This window comes from Podarcis muralis, chromosome 8 (assembly GCF_964188315.1).
Source record: "Podarcis muralis chromosome 8, rPodMur119.hap1.1, whole genome shotgun sequence".
NCBI classification, from domain to species: domain Eukaryota; kingdom Metazoa; phylum Chordata; class Lepidosauria; order Squamata; family Lacertidae; genus Podarcis; species Podarcis muralis.
Genome location: NC_135662.1, coordinates 30922331 through 30928330, shown reverse-complemented (window position 1 = coordinate 30928330; position 6000 = coordinate 30922331).

Here is a 6000-nt window from a genome sequence, read left to right as displayed (position 1 = left end):
GGGGACTCCTTGAAGGAACATGATTGGTAGTATATGGGGATCCTCTCCTAAATTTCAGTCCTATCCAAGCAGAAGTGAATTTAGGGCAGCAAGACTGGTTCCGCCTCACAATAACGATGCAGTGAATTGAGCAAAATGGAAGGCGAGAGGCAGTGGGTGGGTGGTGCCAAATTTTGGCCTCACACAGTGCACCACTGAAATCTGAAAGACCAAAGACAGAAGGTGTCCTTCCATTCACGGGTACATAATGAAATCCAAGCCAACCAACTGTGAGAAACTTTGGGTAGCAAATGTGAACCTGAGAGTTGTGACCATCATGCAGTTTCTTTATGTACCCATAAATTATGCTCTGAAATAAATGGTCATATATGCTAGAGAATGATGAAGGAATTGTGACGTCTCTCAGCAGAGGCAGTTGTCCTCTAGGCTAGTCATTACTAAAAAGAGACAGTCAGCAAAATGAAAATGTTAAGTTTCTGTTGTTTTGTTTTTAAGTAAGTCGTGGAAAAACAATGAATTATTTTCTTGGAAGCAATGCACAGATACAATTTGTGTTTGTAAAGTTTATACAGCAGTAGAGGTCTAGGAAAGTATGTTTCTGAAGTTCTTGACTTCAGAAGTATTGGATTATTTGGTCAGTATCTAAAATAGCATGTGAATGCTTTGCACTGTGTGTTCTTTTTCTTGCTCTTATTTCATAGAATTGTAGAGTTCTATAACCCTGAGGGGCATCTAGTCCAACCGCTGGCAACGCAGAAATCCTGTCACTTTCAGTCTCACTAGCGCTCTTGGAATACTTGGTTGCATATTATTTTGTTCAAAATATGACATAGTAAAAAAGGCAATTTAAAGCAGTCATTCCATAGGATTAATAGTAGAGTGTACGGTGCTAATTGAAGCACAATTTTACTTGTTAAAACCTTTGAAATAAAAGCAGTAAGGTTTAAGCAAGAGTTAGTTCTTTCTAACTTCTACCAAAAAATAAAAGAAAATGGTGCTTGTGTTTCCTCATCTAAGCCATCAATAGCATAAATTTTCTGGATTTAGAATACATTACAACATATTTTCAGATTCTGCTGTATATAATGCGATTTGGATAAATATAAAGATGTGGCTTTATTAGACAATATCTCAGCATTGATGTTACAGGCAAATTTAAAAATATAGGGCTATGAAGGACTATCTTATTAAATATTTGTCAAGTATTTCCTGGACAATAGCAAAATAAACTTATATATGTTGCAAGAAATGTGAAATGATAGTCTCTAATGTTATTATATCCCCTTTAAGCTCTCAGCCTCTGAAAATAATATATGTACTATTGAATCAAATGGTCTTAAACTGAAAACTGTGGTATGAATCAACAGTGGAATTTTAGGTAAATTATGCAAGATTTAACCATTTGTAAAAATAATGACTTACTATGTATTACTACTGCTGTTTCATTAAAGTATTTTAAAGGACCATTGTCCTAAGTGATGCTTCTCAGAGTATTTTGCCAGTATACAAGCATTTTCAAAATGCATTGATATATCTTCCTCGCGCCCCCCCCCCCCCAGTTCATATTTTCCTTGCACAAAATCCGTCATTGTATATTTTTCACACTAGATACTATGCTTCCGATCATAGGTGAGTCTTGTTTCTTATCTGGCTTGTAAAAGAGTGTCTGGATTGCATACTTTTCTCATGACAGATCCCAAACCATTATGGGAACACCTGAAGAAATTTATGTTTCACCCTAGGTGGTGGTTCTTACTGGACTAGGACATCTGAATTTTGTTACAGTGCCTCCTTACCAGAGGCAGCACCTTCCTTGCAATATTGTCTCAAAATTTATCACTTGGTATTACTAGTTGGAGGTGTCTGCTGATGAGCAGGTTTGTCTGTCCATCAGTTAACCTATGCACTAAGCATTGGGAGGGCTATTAATTATATAATTGCAGTGCTTTAATCAACTGCTTTCTGATCAGTCATTTATTCATTGAGGTCCAGCTCTGAGGGCCTTCTGGCGGTTTCCTCACTGTGAGAAGTGAGGTTACAGGGAACCAGGCAGAAGGCCTTCTCAGTAGTGGCGCCAGCCCTGTGGAATGCCCTCCCATCAGATGTCAAGGAAATAAACAACTATCTGACTTTTAGAAGACATCTGAAGGTGGCCCTGTTTAATGTGTGAGGTTTTATTGTGCTTTTACTATTCTGTTGGGCGCCGCCCAGAGTGGCTGGGGAAACCCAGCCAGATGGGCGGGGTATAAATAATAAATTGTTGTTGTTGTTGTTGTTGTTGTTATATTTTAAAATGCATGTCACCAACGTATATTCACCTGAACCTTCTTAAGGCACCTTCAGAGTGATGGATTATAAAAATGAACAAATGTGCCTTCAAACTGCTGCTTAAACAATTAAAATTGGTTCCCATTTTCTAATTGGGGTGGAGCTATGCAAGGGAGGGCTGACAGGATTGTTTCCAAATGCTGCATATTCTTGTCTCTCTCAGGTTAAAGAAGCTCAGGGCTTTTCCTAAGACAGGTGGATGGAGCTGACCAAGGGAGATCTAAGTCAAATAATCTGGAACTATTTCTGAAGGCTGTTGTCCTTTGGTAATATGTGCACCTGAGATGTGAGTGTTTGGTGAAAGCTGAAGACTAAGAGCCATAGGGTTCTTGTCCCATGAATCTTTGGCTGTGGGCTAGATCCTGTGGCCTCCAAGATCTGCATGGCCAACAAAAGGAGAACTACATAACTGGATCCCTTTGGTAATGCTGTTCACCGTGTGATATAAAAAATGCTTTTGGAGAGACACAACCACTGATTAATCAGCTAAAGTTTGAGTCGATTACTCTAATTACCCTCAATGTACTATGCCAGGTAGGTGTTTGGATCATCTGTCTGTCTTGCTAAACACCTACATATCCCATCATTTGAGACAAGTAGTGGGCAGAGTCATCTGTCTGCTAGTAGATTTACTTAGGAATATGAATACTTGCCTAAGGCTACCCAGTGAGTTAATGACACCAGTGAGATTTGGACTGAGCAGTTCCAGATTGATAGAATAGGTTGTAGTCCTGTACATGCTTACCTGGATAATCCATTGCAATCAATGGGACTTACTTTTGAGTAGACGTGTATAGACTTACACTATTAGACTATGCAATGACAGCTTTTAGATTAGGCCAAGCAGCCAGAATAAAAATGTGACAGGAACGGGCAAGGGATAACTAGTAACTTAGGGACTATACTTAAGAATCTGCAATAAAAATCATTTGAAAGCAGATTGCACAAAGTAAGAACATTTATTTTCATCAAAAATGTGTGCTATTTTTTATTATTATTGAGAGAGACATTAAACATTGATACAGCCAACCTCTGATTGAACCTTCAGCATTGTCACATATCAGGGCAGCTGAAGATTTATTATGCAATATAAAATTAGTGTATACAATAAACCTGATAGTAAATGACCTTTGCAGACATTGAATAGTATCTTTGTGGCTGAATAGAAAGGGATTTGAAAAATATATTGAATAAAATATTCAAACTCATTCAACCATTCCCAAATTTAAAGAAAGGAAATTCTGAAGTTCTGCGTACCTTTTAAAAAAGATTCTTTCAAGTTCAGAATACACATGAAACAAGGCAAAAGTTTCTTGAAAAATAATTTATTTAACTTAAAATGAAATATTGCCAGAATGCAAGATTGCAATTTTTCCTAGTGTGGGTAAATCAATTAAGAAGTTAAATTACTGAATTAAAAATATTTCAAGCAATTTAAAAAGTACCCATGACTGATAAGGCAAAGTATTTTTCATTGATTAGTTACGGCATAAGCTTTTGTGGACCAGAAAGCAGTCCATCAGATGCATTATTCTTGATTGGCTATTTTAAATTTATGCTAAAAAGGTTCATTAATTTTTGTAGGTCTACTTTGAGCAAAACTTAGTTGCATACCACCCTCAGTCCTGTTAAGTTCAGTGTGCTTAGTCCTAGATTAGTGGGTGTAGAATACAATCATATACATACTTGGGTGTAAGCCCCGTAGTTTGTTTCTGAGTGGATATGCATAGAACTGCACTGGAAGATTTCATAAAACCACGCTGTAAAAAGCTGCATAAGTTTTTTTTTTTTAATGGCTACTGTCACCCGATTATTTTCAATTAAGGAAGCTTCTTTTAGTCCCAGTTGGAATGAAGAAATGTTTTAACGTACAAATGATGGGAAGTCTAGTACAGCAGCAGAAGTAAATATCTATTGAAATGTGATGAGGTCTGCAGACTGATAGAAAGGTTAACGTCTTTCTACTGTATTAGATCACTGCTTTTTCTCACATATGACTTTTGTGTTGATTTAAATACTCAGCTGGAAGACCTTCTGTTGATTGTTCAGCAGGCTGGGCAGTCTTCGGTGGACAATCAAAAAGTGCCTACTGCAGGAGAATCCCACTGGCACGATGCCTTTGTGACTCTTAAATCTGATTTCACATAACTTGAAAAGAAGTGCCCTGAAGCTTTAATGCAGCTCAGTCACAAAGTGGAAGTGACAAAAGACTGTAGCATAGAAAAATCAAAAGCAACATCCACGATATTTCAGAAATGATACTGTACATTTAGCCTTAAAAAAACCCCCTCTTGCTTTTATTTATGTTTAAATGTGAGAAAATCATGCTATGTGCCCCCCTCCCTATTTGTCTTAAATATAGTACAATCCTTCTCTGAATAGCTTGAGGGAGCACAGAATTTGTATGCAGTAGAGAAAGACATAAAACAAACTGCTACATAGTAGAGGAGGCTAGAGAAAGGGAAATAAAGCTTCTTGATAATGATGCAGATGTGAAAGGTAAAGAGGAGGAGGAGAAAGTGTGTTATCAAAATATATATTCAAACAATTGGATAAGTTTATATGCATCCAATAATAGGGATGGGCAGATTTGTCAAATTTGGTTTCTCTCCTCCCCCCCCCCCCCAACTTAAACTCAGTTTACTCCATTTCCCGGTCAGTGTGCATTAAAAAAGAAATAAAAAATCCATGTGCAGTACTCCTAATATACATGAATTTTTGTACACTTTTTACATAATATATTTACTGCATTTTTGCATAGTATAATGCACCCCAATACGCACTCATTTGTACACACTTTTGCATTGCAAAATTCAGGGAAGTTTGAATTTTGTAGGACATCTGTAGTTTGGTTTGTGTATTTGTGAAGTGCAGTTAGGTAGGTTCACATTAAAATGCAAGCTAAACTAATTTCTCCCCCATTACTACCCCAAAAATGGCCATGATGAGTCAGTGTCAGTACAACAATTTGGGAATAAGGGATTTTGAAGATTTTAGCTTTAGTCATATTGACCCACTCTTGATATTCTACAGATTTATTCTTCATAGAAAGATTCAGCTGCATGGGATCTTTTTCTGATTGGTACATTGAGGCTTCTGCAGCTGGTGAAAGAGTTCCCTCCACTCATTCAAGGAGTCAGTGTCTACATATGATTTCCTGTGCAGGATGACTCCCTTCTGGAAACATCTGGTCTCAACAGGAAGGATTAGGATTGAATGGCACCATGACTGGCCTTGGTTGTGTCCAAAGCCCATAAAACGCCAAATGGAATGTGGAGCACAAACATTTTCTAGATGATATATTATAGTCAAACTTTGTATTATGCCAAAGAAGCAGTGCTTCAGCTCCCTGAATATTTAATGAAAATAAAAACAAATATTTGAGTGGCATAAGCCTCTCAGAGTTTAATGCGGGAATGTGAGAGAGTTTTAAGCCTGACTATAAACATGAATAATGTATACCAGTGAAAATGTGATGCTCAAAGTTGTTACAGGTACATAACAATCTGATCCTGATGTATTCCTTGCAGGCTGACTGCAGAATCTGGACAGATCTGGAAGTGCCGAAGCACCGAAGACAGGCCTTCCTACTGGTTGTGCTGAGGTTGTGACAATTTCTCATAGTGTAGACATTGCCTCTTTTTTGACCTTCAAAATATGGCAACCCTAAAT